The sequence below is a fragment of the Felis catus genome, chromosome E2 (genome assembly GCF_018350175.1).
Source record: "Felis catus isolate Fca126 chromosome E2, F.catus_Fca126_mat1.0, whole genome shotgun sequence".
In the NCBI taxonomy this organism is placed as follows: domain Eukaryota; kingdom Metazoa; phylum Chordata; class Mammalia; order Carnivora; family Felidae; genus Felis; species Felis catus.
Window position 1 is genome coordinate 51230477 of NC_058382.1, and position 20445 is coordinate 51250921.

The window sequence follows — 20445 nt, forward strand, 5'->3', positions numbered from 1 at the left end:
CTGGGGACTTGCCCACAAATCTCACTGGAACAGTGGGTTGTAGAATTTAGTTTGTGAAATGGGTGATGGGACTTTGGAGATTCATTATGGTGGTATATGGAGACACTGATGGACTTGTATGGGGTCAGTGATTAGTGTCTGTGGGTTCAGTAGCAAATGTCCGTGGGGTAAGTGAATATGGCTGAGACCTGAGTGATTGAAATGGTACCAGAAACGGATTTTTTTTTCCGGACTTAGCAATGGAGTCTCTAGAAATAATGTCTAGAATAGGATATTGAAATATCTGAGATGTGGAATCTATTTTGTCTATGGTACACAGTCTGTAGGATAAATGATGTTTATTCAGAGGTGTCTATGATGTGGGTTCTAGAGGCCCAAGAATGTGGAGCCTTATGTTAGTTGAATGATTAAAAAATGTTTCAAAATTTAATATATATTAGGTAAATTTATCTAGCCCATGTGAGTTTCTTGGCTGTGTAAAATATCCTAGTTCTTAGGAGACGCATGTATTCAGGGGTGAAACATACTGATTTCTGTGATTTACCTTCAGTGTGGTTTAGCAATAAAATGTGCATGTCATTTTCAAAACGGTTAAGAACTATCAACAAATTAGAAGTTCTAAAGTATATATGAACTGTAAACATTCTCAAAAGACACAAAATTAACTTGAATAAAAGGAAAGATCCATTGTGTCTGGGGTTCTCTAACATCAGACGCCTCACTCCATCCAAAGTAAAACAAAGCGTACAAAAAAGAAATAGATCCAGAGAAGCCTGGGGTCAAAGTCCAGCTGACATATCCTGAAACTTCCCTACGTAATTTGCTCAACCAAGAATCGTTAGGTGAGGAAAGGGAGAATATTCTAGTTTCCGTAACACAAAAGTTTTAAACTTTTATGATAACACAAAGGAGACTATCTTTAGGACTCCAAGATACAGAAGGCACAAAATGTGGAGGCCATTATTAATCAATCTGACTACTTTAAAATAAAACATGTTTCCCAAAATAAAACCAAATACCATAAACACTGTAAGATGAAAACACTGGAAGATGCAGACCCAGGGTAGATTTGTAGAGAATTTACAGAATAAGTGAGGTCTGAAAAATTAGTGTTTTGGAGAATTGATTGAATTTCTCCTTTTAGCATAATTTGTCATCTCCAAACTTGTTCAGCGTCCTTCCACAAAAGTGTATCCTCTATTTTTTGTTCTATTCGATTTTTTATCATAGAATAAATTTACATTTGCATAAAAGGTTCTAAAATGGTACGTAGAATTTTTTTTCATACCCTTCACCTAGTTCTTGCCCTAATGAGAACATCTTACATCACCAGGGGACGCCGGTCAGAACTAAAAAATCAACATGGACACAATGCTATTAACTCAATGGCAGACTCTATTCAGATTCCATCAGTTTCTCCACAAATGTGGTTTTTCCATACAAGAATCTAATCCAGAATATCACAGCCCTCAGTCACTGTATCTCCTCAGTCTCCGATCTGTGACAGTTTCTTGATCCTTCTTTGTTTTCCGTTAACTTAGAAAACTTAAAAGAGTGTTGCTCACCTATTTTGTACAATGTCCCCCAATTTTTATTGGTCTCCTGTATTCTTATTATTAGACTGAAATTATGGTTTTTGTGGAGAAAATTACCACAAAGAAGAATCGCCCTTCTCATCTAATCGTATCAGGGGTACATTATATACACATGATACTGGCGATGTTAACCTTTATCACTTGGTTAAAGTGGCGACTTGCCAGGTCTCTCCACTGTAAAGCCACTTTTTATGTTCCCCTTCCATACCTTTTCATTTGGGAGTGAGTCACTAAGTCCAGCCCACATTCCAGGGCAGGGAGAGTAATTGGAATTAATTCAAATTGCTCTGTAAGGGAGATCTGCTCCCCTTCCCCACCCCCATCTATTTATTTAGTTAGTTAGTTGACATTATTATGGACTCATGGAGATTTATTTTGTTTTGGGGGTTATAATCCAGTCCTCATATTATTTATGTATTTGCTCAAATTGTTCTAGCTTTGCCTATGGGGAGCGATTTCAGGTTGACTTCTGTACCCGTTTGCAAAGCCCATATTTTTAAAATCAGAGTATGGTATTTAAAAACCAATATCTAGAGGAGTAATGTCATCAGAATGGCAGAGTAGGCAGCTGCAAGCTCTCATCTCCCCCCGAGACACATCAAAAAACAAGCAGAAAATGTCAGAACCAACTTTATCAGAACTCTGCGAAACAATCAACAACTGACAGCCGCCAAGCAAATGCTGAATCAAGAAAACAATATGACTTCAACACAGTAGAAAAGTTCTGTGGTGATTTTATTTGCCTTTATTCCCCCCATTCCCAGCTATAAGGTGGTTTTAAAGCAACAGCAACCTGCATTTCCAGAGAGGCACCCTGCTCCCTGAGTCAGGAAGGAACAGAATAGACCTTAGTGGCAAATGTGTGTGTGTGTGTGTGTGTGTGTGTGTGTGTGTGTGTGTGTGCGCGCTCAAACCTGTCTGGTGGTTTATCTGAAGGACTGATGGAGGTTGTTCATCTCTGTTTCATCTAACTTGGAAGTCAGCACAAGGGAGTAGGTCCAAAAGTAGTAACAGTGGCTCAAAACACTACCAGGCCTGCTAACACCCCTCAGGTGCCAGAAAACTACCTGGTCTTACAGTTTTTCCCCTTGAATGTGCCTACTTCTGCTGTCTGCCATAGCAATTCTGGCTGTTCTCCACCAAGGGCTTTCATCATTCCCCACTTCTAGAAATCATCCTAGAAACATGTTCCCACCATCTAATTCAGTTCCTGCCATTTGGGCAAATTGCCCCAGGTTTAGCCATTGTGATGTCCTTCAGATTGACTCCCGTGTCCTTTTGGTATATCTGTAACTTTTATGTACTTATTTAAAAACTGTACATCCTTCTAGGGCATGGTTACCAGTGGGGGTGAGGGGTGGAAAAGAAAGGAGGTTGGGTGAAGGGTACAAACTTGAAATGAGATGAGTAAGTTCACAGGATCCAGTGTACAACATGGTGATGTTAAGTCCTGTCTCCAAATTTAATCTTCAATACCATTTGGCCACCAATCACAGATTCTTGTCCCATGTCCACCTCCAGGCTCTTGCGAGTACATGACAGCTAGATTCCACTATTCTATTGAAATATTGCCCCTGTTTTGCTAGCAGGCTCAATATGTCCCTGGCTAGGATGTATTATGACTTTCTCTCAGTTATTGACTTCATGGGAAGCACTCGCAAGGCTTTGTGTTAGGAAAGAATTTGGTAGGATGTGATAAGAGTGCAGGACCTTAGAGAAACAGTTGATCCCAGAGCTGAAGAAATGAAAATGCACAGTGGCCCTGGGGCATCATCTCATGCCATAAATCAAAGATTTTTTTTCTAGCTTCATTAAGGTACAATTGATTTTAACACTATGTATATTTAAGGTATATAATGTAACAATTTGATATATGGTATACATTGTGAAATGATGACCAGAGTCAAGCTAAATTAACAAATCTGTCACTTAGTGACTTTGTGTGCATGTGTGTGTGAGTGTGTGTGTGGTGAGAACACCTAATATCTACTCTCTCAGCAAATTTCAAGTATACAATACAGTATTATTAACCAAAGTTCATCATGTTGTACACTGGATCTGAAGGACATCACAATGGCTAAAGCTGGGGCAATTTGCCCAAAATATATGTTGGTCGTATAGGCTGACACCCCAAAAGAATAAAGTAAGTATCTTTTACCAGATGGTGGTAAATAAAATATTGAATAAAGAAATCAGTGAAGAGAAGGGGCAAATTGTGGAAACCCCTGCAAAACTTCACTTCCCTCCTCTTTGGGTGCAGGCTGGATTCAGTGACTCACTCACTTCCAAATAACATATGAAAAGGTAAAAGTAGTGACTTTAGAGTGGAGAAACCTGGAAGACACCTTCTTAACCAGGGGATCAAGGTGAATATAACCAGGGATAACTCGTAATGGTATCACTTGATATGATGCAAGGAGAGGGCAATCCATTTCTGTGATATATTCATCTAAAAAACCTATAATCCAAATCTAACCAAGAGAAAACATCATACAAACCAACAGTGAGAGACATTTTACAAAATACCTGACTTGTATTCTTCAAAATTATCAAGATCATGAAAAACTAGGAAAGAGTGAAAACTGTCACATATTGTAAAAAGCTAAAGAAGGCAAATAGAGACTCCTGGATCTGATCAGGGAAGTGAAAAAGGCTATGGGTAGCAAGACTGTGTACATGGGAATAAAGTTAGGTTAGCTCATAGTATTGTACCAATGTTAATTTCATTGTTTTGACAGGTGCACCAAGGTTGTGTAAGATGTTAACCCTGAAGAAACTAAATGAAAGGTATACAGGAACCCTCCATACTTAACTTCCAGCTTTTCTGTAAGTCTAAAATTATTCCAAGTTAAAAGTTCATTTATTTATTTATTTTTTCAAAAGATTTTATTTTTAAGTAATCTCCACACCCAACGCAGAGCTCAAACTTACAACCCCAAGATCAAGAGGCATATTCTCCACCAACTGAACCATCCAGGTACCCCTAAAAGTTTATTTAAAAAGTCATACTTTAAAAAACAAAATTGTAGGGGCGCCTGGGTGGTTCACTCGGTTGAGCATCTGACTCTTGATTTCCGCTCAGGTCATGATCCCAGGGTCTTGGGATCCAGCCCCACATCGGGCTCCATGCTAAGCATGAAACCTTCTTCAGATTCTCTCCCTCTCCTCTCTATCTCTCTAAAATTAAAAAAAAAAAAATACATAAACAAATAGAATCAAAAGTCTCTAAAAGAATAAACAAAATAAAACAAAGGAGCCCACGGGCAGGTGGAGTTGGCGACCAATGTAAAGGAAACAAAGAAGAATTATTCCAGTTGCCCCGTGAACCCATCATTAGCCTGTATTTTACTCATGGTTATGCCCCAAAAGATGAAAATGAACTACAGTTGACTGTACATCCTCCCAGGAGCTTGAAGGCCCTGCCAAAACTTTGTGGTGCGTCTCAGCTGAGACTGCCAAAGGGGAGACGCTGTAGAACAGTGACCTAGACTAGGTGCATCTAGTCCACAGATTCCAGGGGCAGATAAGTTTGTGTCTAAGCTGTTATGGATTTGTTGACCTTCTTAAGTGCACACATGAATACGTTTCCTCAAATTTGAGGAGCTTTCAGCCATTAAATTTTTCTGCCTCTTTCTTTGTTCTCTTTCTAGAACTAAGGCTATGTGTTTAATGCAATATATTTAATGGCTCCCCAAGGGTATCTTAAGATTTGTTCATTGTACTTCATTCTTTTATTTTTCTGTCCATCAACTGGATACTCTTAATTAATCTGTCTTCAGTTTTATAGATTCCTCCTACTTCTAGCTGAAACCTGTCATGGAAACTCTCTTATCCGTATGAGTTATACTTTTAAAACTCCTGATATTCTCATTGGTTTGTATTCATAACCTCAACTCGTGTATTCATATTATCTATTTTATGAGTCATGTAATTATCTTTACCTATGCTTTCTTTTCATTTTAATCACATATTTATAATACCTGCTTTGAAGTCCTTTTCTGCTCAGTCCAACATCTCAGCACCCTCAGTATGCCTGCTGACAGATTTTTTTTTCCTGTGTAAAAGGCATACTTTCCTATTTCACTGCATGTATTACTGAAAAATTGGCAATTTAGATAGTACATTGTACCAACTTTGGATTCTGTTCCCACCTTGTGAGTGGTTGTGGTGGCTGGATTTTTATTTGTTTGCTTAGTGACTTGCCTGGACAAAAAGTCTGTTTCCCCCTCAGTGTGTGTGTGACTGTTGTCATCTTGTTTCCTAGAGCCTGGCGTTCCATCCCTACACCCTTGTTACTTCCCCTCAATAACAAGATGGCACTATACCCTATTCCAGCTAGAGCGTATAAGCATTGTTTATGGAAACGATGGAGCCAGAGAAAGGGATTCACTAAATTTGTATACGATGTCCTGGCAAACTCCTAAGAGATGCATGTATGAAAATGACCAGAGCCAACACAGCAAAATGTTTGAGAAATCGACTACTGTATAGAATACCAAACAGGTTTCACAATTGGCCTCTGGGCAGCACACAAGTGAGAGAAGTCAGAATCACATCGCAAAGGCTTTGAAAGCTAAGTTCATAGCTGAACTACAGCCCACGGCAGTAGGCCAGAGTGTGTGTTCCCAAACCAAATGGGTGGGCCACTTACTAAAAGGGAAGATTTTAAAAGGAACCATGTCAAATAATAGTCAAAATATTCCCAATATAGTCTAAAATAGCATAGTTGCGGGGCATCCGGTGGCTCAGTCGGTTAAGCATCCAACTCCTGATTTCAGCTCAGGTCATGATCTCACGGTTTGTGAGTTCGAGCCCTCGGTGCTGATAGCATGGAGCTTGCTTGGGATTCTGTCTCCTTCTCTCTCTCTGCCCCTCCCCCGCTTGCTCTCCATCTCTCTCTCTCAAAATAAGTAAAAATAAACTTTAATAAATAAATAAATAAATAAATAAATAAATAAATAAATAAATAACATAGCTGCCTCCTCTTTTGTAGATCTGTGGTTTGCCTTGTTACCGCTTCCAACTAAAAATCTTCTCCCTAGTAATTCCTGTGGCTTGCCTTCAGTTTTAATTTCTTATGATTCAGAAGCACTCATGGGAAAAGAAGTCAGAGCCTGAGGGTGACCTAAGTGCATGCAGGTATCCACAGAAAAGAACACACTGTGGTCCACAAATAGTCTATTCCAGAGGCTCAGGGGACCCTGGGGCAGGTATAGAATGGGGCATGGTTGACCAGTCCTGGGAGTGCAGTGTCCTGGGTGCCTCATGAAGAATAATGTGCAGAGAGGGTGACCTCTTAGCCTGGGAAGATGAATGGTCCACTTTGGAGGAACGCATGCCAAGGGTTAGGGGTAGGAGTCTGGAGAGTGATCAACTCACCCTAGATGAAGAATTTCTTCCGAGATGTCCACTTCTGAATGTAAACACTGTTGTCCTTAGAAGTCAGATAAATGAACTCAAATACCCCTTCAGTAGCCTTGATCTCCTATAAAAAGATAGGAATGTGGCATGGGATTGAGGACTATGGGAGTGTTTGGGTCAATTCAAGCTGCTATAATAAAATATCATAGACTGGGGCACTTAAACAACAGACCCAGTTTATTTCTCACAGTTCTGCAGGCTGGGAAGTCCAAAATCAAAGTGGCCACAGCCTTGGTATCTGGTGAGAATCCACTTCCTGGTGTGCAGACCACTGCCTTCTTGCCATATCCTCAGGTGGTAGAAAGAAAAAGAAAGTAACTTCTCAGGTCTCTTCTCATAAGGCCATTAATCCCATCATGAGGACCCCCTCTCACAACCTTCTAATGGCCCAATGGCCCTATATCCAAATAGCATCACATTAGGGGTTAGGGCTTCAACATATGAATTATGGAGGGCATGATTCAATTCATAGAAGGTAGGCAGAATAATGGCTCCCCCAAAGATGTACTTGTGAAGAACTTGTGAATGTGGTACCTTACATAGCAAAAGGGATTTTGCTGATTTGGTTAAATGTAAGGACACTGAGTTGGGCAGAGTGTTCTGGATTATCTGGGTGTGCCCAACTTAGTTGTATGAATCTTAAAAAGTAAAGAACCTTTCCTGGTTCTCAGAAAAGTAAATACAACCATAGAAGAATCATTATAGAGACGCAGCATAACTCCCAGGTCCTAGACTGAGCCAATCGTATGCAACATTAATGGCCTCACCCCCATCCTAAGAATGTTCAAGACCTGTCAGGCCCTCACTGGAAGGTCACACACAAGTCAGTGGTCAACGCTTATGGCTCTCATCCCAAACTACAAGATTGGCCATGCCCAAGACATTACCAAAGCCAGTCCATGCCTCCTCAGGGAATGGCTTCCTCTTACCCATGGCTTCAAGACCTCAACCAGTTCATCTGGTCTGCACTACAGTTTGTTACCCTCTAAAAAGTCTTATGTGTCCTTGAGCATCGGAGATCCTGTATGCAAGAGTCACAGGAGAGCACACGTCAAGCAAGGAAATGTCCCTATCGAGTCAAAGAGTTAATGAGTGGGCAATTACAGGTCAGAAAGCAATCAGCATACCTTCATAAATGCTGGATACACATTAATCTGTAGCCAAATCTTCAGCTTTTCCTCAGTCCTGGGAAGACCCAGAGATGAACAGGCATTTGGCCAGAGGACATAGGAAGGCCAGGCACCAATGCCCCTGTTGCCCTCCAGGGTCCTTCACTTGGATTGTGACCCTAGGCTGTAACCATTCCCCATGACCTCCACTGCACACAGCAGGAGATCATGCATATCAGAAACAGATCTATTTGATTAGGTGCACCCTTTGTCCTCTCAAAGTCCCCAGGGGATTTTGGAGGAGGTAAGTTTGATTGTCTGGGCCTGGACCAGTTCATCTAGTCTGCCATAACTCCTGAGCACCCACAATAGGTGCTTCCTGCCTCAAGCAGTGTAGTTCCCCAAAAGCCGCCTGAAAACAGGAGACCAGGAAGAGGGATACTGGGCCATTAATCTTCAGGGGAAAATCAAATTCTAGACAGGGGGATGTCACGGACAACACAGGAACCTTTCCCTGTGCATCATGCCCTTTCCACAAGCCTGTCCACTACCCCGTGAACCATAGCCCTGTTCCTGCCTTGGACCGGGAGCCAGGCTTACAAGCTCATCAGAGAAAAAGGGTCAAGCTGCCAGTGGCATCCATGAAGCATGGACCTACTCCTTAAACTAAACTCACATCTCCAGTCCATCTCCTGTGTTTGACCAAGACCTTGCGGGGATCAGGGGCCAGACCTACCACTCAACCCTCCAGACAGGCTGTGTTCTCCCTGTCTCTCTACCCCAGATGACTCATGCCTTCCACAGACTTTAAGGGAGATTCACAAGATATAAGAACTTTTCTTAACCTAGAGCACTCTGGACCTGGCACTTGTCTACCTCCAGGTTTTATACTTTCGGTGGCGTAAAGACACAGGCTGTACTCGACATGGAGAAAAACCAGGGTCAGGAGTGCGACTTGCAGATGAAAGAGAACACAAAGTGGTGAAATCAAATGGAATGAAGAAACACAGAGGAGGTTTGTCAACTTTTTACTTATTATATTATGGTAATGCATAAACTTAACGACAAAATGCATGAACACTGTGTGCGTACAGCTTTGTGAGTCGTAACAAAATCTACACACCTGTTTCACTAAGACTCAAGTGAAGAAGCAGAAAAAATCAAGTGCCCAAGCACTGATCCAAAATCATGCACTTGGTGAGTTTTGAGGGTTTGGAGGGAACTGACGGGAAGAAAGAATGGAGTGTTTGGCATGACTGGTGTGCCTGGGAATCTTACAGCGTCGGGGAGCCTGGATGGCCTGGGAAGTTTGTTGAGCCTACGGAGTAAGACAGCTCATCAGTTGGGTGAGGTGAGTGAAATGCAGGAGGTTCTTGTTTATGTGATTCTAGTCACAGTGACCAAGTAGGAAGGGCAGGCCGGAGCTGGTCAAGGTCAAGTGAATGAACTCAATGTTTTCAGGCAAATATGCCCCATGGGACAGGACAGGAATTCAGGAAAGCAGCAACTCACATTAGTTTTACACTCTGTCTACAGAGTTCAATGTCTAGCAGTGTCAGGTCCCCTCTGCTCTCCGTTACTGGAGTCCACCCCGATTAGACAAGAGAAGTGAATGGGGGCATGTGAGAAAAAGAAATGGGGCTGTGGTGAAGCCACAGAGGAGAGAAATGGGGTAGTGAGGTAGAACGGAACAAGGAGAGAAGGAGTGGAGGACAGAGGTACAGAGAATAGTGATAGGATCAGAAAGCAGAGTGAGAGGCCAGGAAACAAGGTGAAGGAGCTCGCAACAGTGACATTCGCTGCAGGTGCAGCCCTGGGGACTGCTCATGAGATAGTTTAATCCTACCTTTAGGAAGCTTTGGTTTTGCTCAGAAAAGGACCTCCCCCCCCAGAACCCCATATGACAAATATTAAAGTTCAGTTCTCTGTTACGCAGGCAACTTTGAGGGAAAGCATGATACAACATTAGAGTCTACACAGTGTGTCCAGATACCTCCATGAAAGGACATTCCATGGTTCACAGGGATCCATCCCAGAGGCTCAGAATACCCAAGGGTAATGAATCCACAAGCCCAGTGTTCTGGGGGCAGCTCAGAAGGCAGGACGCCTGACGTGAGGGATTCCGTGTTACCAGACACATGGATGGGAAGCAACCACAGGGATTCGTGAAGGACAAAGCAATTGGCATGAGTCAACTATCCCACACGAGGATGGCTCTGCTGGGGAATCCAGCCTCATTGGTGCCCCCACACAGACTCACTGACCTGTGTGTGTTCGTGGAAGTACGTATCGTCAGCTGACCTTGCCAACACCACCACTGCCATGACATCAGTACAGTAAGGATGAAACTCAGACAGTAGAGGCTTGTAACAAGTTTCTATGAGGAACGTTGTCAAAGAGAAAGGAGCTAGACCTCAGACTACCCTAGGGGCGAATCCAGGAAATGTTCGTCCTGATTGTGAATCCACAGGGCAGAACATTTATCACTTCCGTCCCTCGCAGCTTTCTATTTAAAATAGGAATAATTTTGACTTCCAAGATGGTTATGGGCAATTACATAATTATTAAATTATTAAAACATATAGAGGGCATGGAGCAGTGCCCAGCACATAATGCATGTGGCTCTAGTGTTATTTTTGTTCATGTGCTTATGCTAATTACTATGATTCTTATATGTGAGGAACAAAATGGCAGCAGTTGTTGACATTACATTATAAAAAAGGTTACATTTCATTCACATCTCTCAAAAACATGTAGAGTATGGCTTATCTAAACCTGTTTATAGGAGCATCTTCATGTTTGCAGAAGAACTAATAGCAATAAAAAAAAGAACTAATAGCAATTATATAGGTAAGGTAATTACAATGTCAATGAAAGCATCACATTTATGCTTATTTCAACTGGTGATGGTAGAGCACAAGATTATCGTGGTACCAACTATTGCTGTAAAGATAGCATGACGCAAATAAACAGTGAAGGATGGCATCACCACTTTGGTGAGGAAACAAGGTGCTGTCCTAACAATGACATCTCTGTCACACAGGTGTCACACAGGCCCATGCCCTGGCAGGTGATCTGTGGAGGTCACACGCAGGGCAAAGCCAATGTCCCAACCCAGCCCTCCTGTCAGGGCTGGGCAGATGCTCAGTGGATGGTCTGCCCCAGCCTGTCCCCTACCCAGCGCACATCCAGGAATAGTCATGAGATCGCACTGGGGTCAGTGATTGTGTCTCTTCATCCCACCTCTCCCCAACCCCAGGATGGCACATGGTAGCCTCACCCTTGATCAGACCATGCCCTCTTGTGGGTGAGGAATCTAGATTTAGCCTTAAAATGTTCTATTCGAGGGGACTCTGCCTTCTTCTGAGCCATCTACCCTGCACCAGCAGCCTCCACGTCTTATCACTACACAGGAGATCAGTCTCCTCACTTCTCTCCTGCGAAAGGAAGTCACAGGCATGTCAGGGAAAAACTACCATATACCTGACACACATTTGGCCTGGCCCCACCCCTCAGTCCGTGTCCACTTAGGCACACTTAGTGTCTGTTAAGTGACAGACTCTTATTATCAGCTCAGGTCATGATCTCACGATTTCGTGAGATTTCGTGAATTTGAACCCCATGTTGACCTCTGCACTGGCAGCATGGAGCCTGCTTGGGATTCTGTCTCTCCCTCTCTCTCTCTCTCTCTCTTTCTGCCCTTCTCCCACTCACAATGTCTCTGTCTCTCCCAAAATAAATAAATAAACTTAAAAAAAAAGAGCAGAGATCATGTTTTTCCTAAAATTTTTCCTGTTTACTTTTATTTATATTCTTAGCCTGATTTATAGGAAAATTAGATGCAAAATGAAGATAACTGAATCCTCTATGAGCATTTGATGTGCATGACGGCCATTTTCAGTTCTTGTGTCCTCATCTGCTTTACGTGTCCCTGCTGACATCACCACTACCCAAGTATCAGTATAATATTGACATGACAGAACATGGAAGTATATTCAAGATCCCTCAAAAATTTTCCTTTAATCACTCTGTGGAAAACAATGTTGAAATGAATAAAACTAACCTCAAACTACCTTAATCAAATCCAAGACATATTTCTTCCAGGTTATGACGTCTTGGAACAGGACACTTATCTCTGATCCTGAAAATACAGAGTTAAAATTAAAACATGGAAAGCACATGGAGAAGAAGTATGTGGCACACATTAATGACTCAATATACGTTGCTGGTTTTGTTTTTGTAAATCTTCAAAATAATTATGTATTAGCTCCTCTTACCGCTGTGACAAGGCACCACAGCCTTTGCTGTGACAAGGCACCACAGCCTTAGCACAACACAAATCGGGGTGCCTGGGTGGCTTAGTAGGTTGAGTGTCCGACTCTTGATTTTGGCTCAGGTCATGATCCCAGGGTTGTGGGATTGAGCCCTGTGTCAAGCTCTGCGCTGAGCGCGGAACCTACTTACGATTCTCTCTCTCTCCCTCTGCCCCTCTCCCCTGCTCTCTCTACCTAAAATAAAAAATAAAATAAAACAACATGAATGTATTATCTTATAGTTTTGTAGGTCAGAAGTCCAAAACAGGTCTAACCAGGCTAACACCAAGGTATTAACGGTGTTGCTTTCCCTCTGGAGATCCTAGGGAAGAATCTGTTTCCTTGTTTTTTGAGGATTCTATAGGACACTGTCATTTCTTGGCTTTTGGACCTCTTCATCTTCAAAGCAAGGAACATAGCATCTCTCTGATGTCCTTCTTTCATTGTTAAATCTCATTTTGAGTACAGCCAGGATAGGTTCTATTTTTAGGACTTGTATTTTAAGATTGGCCCAATCTGTGTAGTCCAGAAAACCTCTTCCTTCTATAGATCCTCAAACTTAATCACATGTGCAAAGTCCCTTCTGCCACGTAAGATGACACTGACTGGATTCAGGAGAAAAAGTAGAAGTTGTTAGGGGTTATTGTTCTTCTTACTTTCATCACGCTGTATTAGGAATAAAATTGCAGGAGTAATTAACATTGCTTTACAAATGAAATTCTGACTCATTAAAAAAGAAAACCCTCCAAAGTATGAATTGTCTAACCCTGCTTTGCTAGAAAATCTTTATTTTAAAGCACTATGAATTTAAATTATATAAATAAAAAAGAATGAGGTGGGAAGAGCAATTGAGTGAAGGTATAGATAGAATCTGTCAACATGACGAGATTTTTTTTTTCAACATTTATTTATTTTGGGGACAGAGAGAGACACAGCATGAATGGGGGAGGGGCAGAGAGAGAGGGAGACACAGATACGGAAACAGGCTCCAGGCTCTGAGCCATCAGCCCAGAGCCCGACGCGGGGCTCGAACTCACGGACCGCGAGATCGTGACCTGGCTGAAGTCGGACGCTTAACCGACTGTGCCACCCAGGCGCCCCTTGACATTCCTTGTAATTTATTGATATTTGAACTTCCTTGAGTTTATTGATGCATCCTCCAGAGAAAGAATTGTGTACACATCTACTTATTGCAACAAACCACCTCTCATTCACTGCAGCACCCAGACCAAGAGAAAGTCATGAAGGTACTTGAAATGCTTCAGTGACTCATGGGCTGCAGGAAGGACTAAGCACTCCTTGGGAATGTCATGGTCTTAGACCTTCGGATGTGCATGAGATGGCATGATGTGGGAGAACTGGAAGATGCGTTCAGCCTTGACACCAGGAGGTGCAAGTGCTGGTCTCTTCCAGGTGTAGGGGGCACAGCAAGCCATCAGGAAGGATGGGGTGCACAGCGACATTACATTATGATGTGAACCGAAGTCATATAAGAGCCATAACAATATGGGGAGTGAAGGAACCTCAGCAAAGTTAACCCCCAACCCTCTTTCCCTGAGTCCGACTCCTTTCTGAATAGAGAAATGGGGTGAGTCAAGCGCACAGTGGCTGGGCCAACAGCCAACAGAGAAGGAGCATTGTTCAGGTTAAGGGAGTAAGAAACATGGAGAGGAAACAGACAATAAGGAAGTAAAAACCAGCACTGGGGACTGGCGACAGAAACTGTGGAGAGGTTACTCAAACTAGGGTTACATCCTTCGCCACCTTGTTGCACAACCTTCTGTCTGGTCTTTGTTGACCTCTCTGCGAGAAATCATATCATACCAGGTCGGGTGTAATTTATTACCACCCAAATCACCATGCAGGAACAGATGCTACAGCATACAGCAAAAGGGGTCAGTGCAGTGTGTCCAGATGTCCACTGACAGGCACACACTGCTTGGAGGTCGTAGGTGGTCAGTCCCAGAGGCTCAGACGTCCTGATGCAGGTACCAAAGGAGCCCAGGGCTGCCAGAGCTGTGAATACAGCTACCAGGGGGTGATTCAGTGGGTGAAATGCCTGCAGCGACGGGCACTGTGGTGACTCGATGCCTGCATGGGACCCAGGATGCAGGAGTCTGTTCTGTGAGATAATATGACAAGAAACCTGGCAGGGGTCAGCACACCCCCAGAGAGGAAATCTCTGTAGGAAAGCCAAACTCATTGATCTTATAATACAGAATCACTGACTTAGCTAATTTGAAGAGATCGTTTGTCCCTCGGCCCTTCTGATCATCTATGAGGAGAAAGCGTGTGGGGGAACAGAAAAGAAACTAAAGAACTTTAGTGGAGCAGGCAAAAGAGCCCTGATACTTCACCAGGACTGGTTGGGTGCCGGAGCCCCTCCTGTGTCCCTCAGCCACAGCGGTCGAGGGGGTGTGGGGGACTTAAGGATGGGAAAGTGTCCTTGGGTTCTATTCCTCTTGTCAAACACCTGCAGCTGCGTTTTTCACCCATTCTCTGACATCAGTATTTATCTGTATAGTGACACCAGCAGAGTATCACTGTAACATGGCCAAACATGGAATAGAGAGACTTGCAACAACTTTCTGTTTAATCACCCAGGGTAGAACAATGTAGACATGAATGGAGCCAGGCGTGAAACTACCCTACGACGAAACCTAGGCTATGTTCCTTCCTAGGTGTCTTTCCTCAGGACAGGACATTCATCCCCTCTGTCCCTCAGATTCTTTAATGCGATAGGAGAATAACTTTGTCATCCAACATCACCGGGAATACAGTGTTAAGTAACTTAAAGCACACAGAACACACAGGGCTGTGCTGGGTACATGTTAATCCCTCAGTGCCTGTTGCTATTATGATTGTTGTTACGAATTGCTTCATATTATTATATGCTAGTTTACTCTTGCTACGTATACACCATAATACCACAACCTTAGCTACACAAATAACACGGATTTAATATCGTACATTTCTGTATGTCAGAGCCTCAACCAGGCTCAAATCAACATATGAGCAATTCTGCCTTCTCTTCTGGAGGCTCTTCTGGAGTATCTGTGCTTTGTGACATTTCAGAGGCTGACAGCATTCCTTAGCTCTTGGCCTCCTGTGTTCATTTTCAAAGCCAACCGTGTAGAATCTCTTTGATTCATTCCATTTCCATAACTGTTTAGGATTCAATTTGGGAAATGTTCTCCACATTTAAGGACTCATATCATTACACTGAGCCACTGGATAACCCAGGGTAAATCTCAATTCAAATACCTTCACCTAATCATGACTGCAAAGCCCCATTTACCATGTTAGGCCATATATTCACAGGTTCAAGGGATTGAGATGTGGGCACTTTTAGAGAGCCATTATTTTGAATGCTCAATGTTACTAATACTAATATTTATTAGGAATAAAATTGCAGTGATAAATAATAAGCCTTTACAAATGAGGTTCTACCCCCATTTAAGCTGAAAGAAGGAAAGAAAGAAAGAAAGAAAGAAAGAAAGAAAGAAAGAAAGAAAGAAGAAAAAAGGAAGGAAGGAAGGAAAAAGAAAAAGAAGAAAGGAGGAAAGGAAGAAAGGAAGGAAGAAGGAAAGGAAAGAAGGAAGGAGGGAAGAAGAAAGGCAGGAAGAACTGGGGCGCTTTCTGGAGGAGGAGAGCCTATGAACCCAACCAGGCCTTCCCCTCAAGGCTGGGCAGACACTCAGTGGATGGTCTTCCCCAGGCTCTCAGTGCACCTCCACAAATAGTCATGAGATCGCACACAAGTCAGTAATTGTGTCTGTTCACCCCACCTCACCCCAGTGCCGGGATGGCCACACAGCAGGCTCACCCTGGGTCAGGCCATGCTCTATTGTGGAAAAGAAGTCTGGATTTAGTCTTTAAAGGGGGACCTCTTCTGCTTCCTTCTGAGCCATCTGCCCTACACTAGCAGTCTTGTATTCCTTGTTTCAAAACAGGAGATCAACCTCCCCAACCCACGACTAGGGCCAGACATATAGGGGAATGTCACAGGCATGTTGGAAAAAATCATCACAGTTCTGGTACCAACACTTGTCCTGCCCATGCCCTTCGGGCATGTGTATCCTCTGTGGAGACAGAGTCCTCGACCTTGGACTGGGCCCACCACAAGTCCAGAGTCCTCTTCTTGGAGCCACAGGGATTTTGACATTTGTAACCAAAACTACTATAACATTGTATGCTAACTATACTTCAGTCAAGAAAAAAGAGAGAGAGAGAAAAAAAAAAAAAACATTAAGCAGTGTTCATGCCTTTCCTGTTGTGGTCTTAGCTCGGAGTTGTCTGTATCTCACACTCTCTTTAGGTACACAGTCTTATTGCCCCTAGTGGGGAGAGATGGTGTGATTTCAAGCAAAAAGGAACAGACACAGGGATATGGTTCTTAGATGAAGGAGAGACTGAAGGAGGTTACAAAAAGGAATTGAGTGAAGTTACAGAGGGTGTTTCTGGACAGGTGAGGGCTTTTTTTTTTTTTTAATCCAGGATCTTGGTAAAGTTTAATGATATACAAACTATATTAAGAAATGTGTTTGTGCGACAGGGGTACATCTGTGTGAGTTTTTTTGTTAAGTTTATATTCACTCCTATGGGACATGGTACCATCAACGGGTAGCATCTTGCTACCAGAGCAAGAGAAAGTCCATGGAGAACACCTCAAAAACAACAGTACTTGATGGTGCTAGTAAGGTGGCATGGTTTGGAAAGGATGTTGACATCCGTAGTCTGGTAGAATTGTGGGAACTAGCATGTTTGCTGGGGAGGGTTGCTTGTTTGGAGAGAATGGTGGCTCTGAGTAATTTGTCAGTTCATATTTTGGGAAAGTTTGGATATGTTGATTTAAGGAAGGCAGGAAATTGAAAGTGACTGTGGGTTTGAGGATTTTGATGGACTTGGAGATTTGGCACTGGGGACATGTGGAATTAGGGGGACGGGCTTTTGAATAAATTCGCCATTTGGGGCTTGCAAAATTTGGTGGATTGGTTCAGGGCTTGATAAACTTGAAGTTATGAGATTGGTGGTTTGGGGGAGATAAGTAGACATGGGGATTTGAGCTTCATGGAAAATTTGGGACTTGAGGAGCTTGAAAAATTTGGAAATATTGAGGCCTTGAGGGAGGACAAAGGTTTGGAGAGTTTGAGGGGTTTGAGCACGTGGGTATATTCCGGCAGTATGGTGTGTTTAGGAAGTTTGCAGGGTTGGGGAGGCTGAGTGGCATAAGGATATTGGTGGGTTTGGGGCAGTTGATGGGCATGGGGCACTGTTGAGCTTGAGGAGGTTGATGAGCATGAAACATCGGTGAATTTGGGGAATCTGAGGTTTTGGTGTGTTTGGTTTTAGAGGCTAGAGTTTTTGGAAGATTGCTGATTTGTGGAAGGTGGCAGCTTCAGGGGTGTGGGTAGATTCATGGATGCTGGGTTGTATGGCATGATTAGGTGCTTTGGACATTTTCTTGGCTTGGAAGAGTGAGAGTTCTGGGAACACTGGTGGGTGTGGTGAAGGTGGGGTTTGGGAGAGGTTATCAGATTTGGGGAGGAATAGTGTTTGGGGAAGTTTTTGAAATTGGCAACATTGAATGTTTTATGGAGGTTGATGACTTAAGGTGTGCTTAACGGCTTGGTTAAACGAGATTTGAGTATTTCAGAAAAGTGAAGAAATTGGTTGCCTTGTGCAGGATGGTAGGCTTGGGAATGGGGTTAGACCTCTGTTGGGTGAAAGAGAGTGGAGTGCAGAAGGCTATGAACTTGTGATTCCATTTACATCGATTAGTTCCATAGGGTAGGCTAATCTTGTTCAAGTTTTGCACTTGATGGATGCAGGACAGGGGGTGTTCAATTCAAAACTACGTATCTAGGAAAGCATCCAACCCTTTCCCCATGGAAGAGTGTGGTAAATGTAGCTAAGATCATCATACCTCTGTTCCTTATTTCTATTCCCAACCCAGTTTGGAGAAGATAATAAGATCAGGGGAATCAAAGACAAGAAGAGTGGCAAGATAGAGAAAGAAGAGGCAAAGAACTGGGGGCAGGGAGAAAGGGCTGAAGAGACAGAGCAGAGAACAAACAGCAAGACATGGCAGGGAACAAAAAGTAGGAGCAGGGAGCAGTGGTACAAATCAGAGAAGAGAGCATGGAACAAGGTGAGCGCGCATAGACAAGAGAGAAGAAGCTGGGAACAGAAGAGGGATAGGAAATAGGGAAATGAAAACCATAAATGTTCCTGCACTGCAGGTACAGCTGAGGGAGCCAATCACAGCACAGATACACTACAAGTTGCCTTGTTTTTGCACATAGTTGTGTTCTTCTTCCACTCCAATTTCCACTGTATATATTCAAATTCAATTTCCCAGCACTCAGGAAGTCTAGAATCGTGGGAGAGTTATCACAATGTATCCAGAGAGTTACAGGTAGGTTCCTAGTGTGGTATATGCATTGTCGGTTCCAGAGGCTCAAGACAACCTGGGACAAGTTTAGAAGTAGGAATGGTTGTACAGCCCTGGGAACAATGTGCTAGTGACCTCATGGAAAAAAATAAAAAAATCCTTAGAAAGGCACTCTTTCCAGGACTTGTGGGTAGAGCCCAGTAAGGAAATGTTTGTGCAGAAGATGAGAGGGCACCTTGAGATTGAGTTTAAGATTGATCAACTCACCCGAAATGCAGAATTTCTCACTGGGGATGCACACTTTGGATGTAAGCACAATTATTCATTCTCCTTAGCAGCCATATAAATAAACTCAAATACCCTTCGGTTGCCTTAATCCTCTGCAATGAATTGAAAAGTTTTTGTATGAGCCCAGGATACTTACTATGGTCTCCAAGATTCACTGGACTCCAGAACTTACCCCATCTATTCTTGCCGGAGCTGTTTTTTAATGCCTTGTATTTTGGAGGGAATCTGGGTGTGGGAAGAGTTGATTTGTTTACCTGGGGATGTTGATTCAGCCAACATGACAAGGAGCTTGGAATTAAGCACACCACGCAGAGAGAAAGGAAGTCGCAATTCAGGGAACCCCTGTCGGGAAGGCAGGGAAGAGTTTACTCTTCAATCTCCTGAAGACAAAGTGATCAGAGATCAAGTCTATTTCTCCTATGATTCCCCAGTGTAGATGGAGATCAGGAACTCACTCCGCGGTTCCTCAAGGGCTTTGCCCCACCGCTCCAGCCCAGGTTAAGAACAAATCCAGTCCAGGCAATCTTTCTAAACCAGGTGTACACCCTCTAGGGGGCGGGTCCCCAGGGGCGAAGGCGTTTCGCCTCCCCTAGCCCAGCCAATGGTGGCACGCAGAGGCCGGAGGGGCATTTTCCTCAACCAACCAGTGCTCCGCGGCCGTTCAAAGCCACGCCCCCATGCCCCTGCCTTAGGCGGATACTCCTAAACCTGCAGCTCAGCCTACCGTTGTTTCGGAAATGAGGTCTGCCTGACCTTTTGTGAGTCTGGGCAAGCTCTGGGCCGCCTGCACGTGGCCTTTGTAAGCTCACTCCCCCCTCGTCATGAGCACGTCCACGGTTCGCGCTTCCCTATTTCCAGAGTCCGCCGAGCCCTTTGCCCGGCTGACTGCAGACGGACCCACGAATACTTCCTACTTCTGAGAAGCCCGCCTCTCGCCTTAGCAGCCAAGTCCCATAGGTTGGCCAGGCTGCGCACAGCGCTCCGATTGGAAGGCGGGGGGGGGCTGTCCGTCAATCATTTCCTCAATGCACAGACTACTCCACTCCACCTTCATCCCCTCGCTTTCTCGGGTGGATAAGGGAGCGTGAAGTTGCCTCTGTTCTGGCGGAGCACCACTATTGGTCGGGCACCAGTATCCATCATGACAGACTGCCAAAGTCCTCGAATGAAGAGGGACATCGGCTTGAGCCTACGATTGGGCCCGGGGATATGTCAGTCAAGATGGGCGGGTGTAATCTCAAGCCAGTGCACAGTACTGGTAGAGATGGGCGGCCAGAATACCGGCGGAAGCGCTGAAGGAGAGCCGGTTTCTCTTGATTGGGCCA

The 20445-nt window shown here is 43.7% G+C and overlaps 2 long non-coding RNA genes across 7 annotated transcripts in view; one reads left to right on the plus strand and one right to left on the minus strand.

Moving 5' to 3' along the window:
• LOC109494688 overlaps window positions 1-4463 on the plus strand; it is a 55503-nt gene extending 51040 nt beyond the window's left edge. Inside the window, exon 10 of one of the 2 annotated variants that reach the window (XR_006590582.1) lies at window positions 4334-4463. This is a non-coding gene — a long non-coding RNA (uncharacterized LOC109494688). The remainder of the gene's footprint in view (window positions 1-4333) is intronic. The other variant, XR_006590585.1, reaches the window with a different exon arrangement.
• Window positions 1-20331, minus strand: part of LOC109494953 — a 31780-nt gene extending 11449 nt beyond the window's left edge. Inside the window, exons 1-5 of one of the 5 annotated variants that reach the window (XR_006590590.1) lie at window positions 19874-20331; window positions 19375-19462; window positions 12199-12266; window positions 7205-7305; window positions 6975-7080 (exon numbers count right to left, since the gene is read on the minus strand). This is a non-coding gene — a long non-coding RNA (uncharacterized LOC109494953). Of the gene's footprint in view, window positions 1-6974; window positions 7081-7188; window positions 7306-12188; window positions 12267-19374; window positions 19463-19873 lie in introns of all 5 variants that reach the window. The other 4 variants (XR_006590592.1, XR_006590591.1, XR_006590593.1 and 1 more) reach the window with 4 other exon arrangements.
• Window positions 20332-20445: the final 114 nt, after the last annotated feature.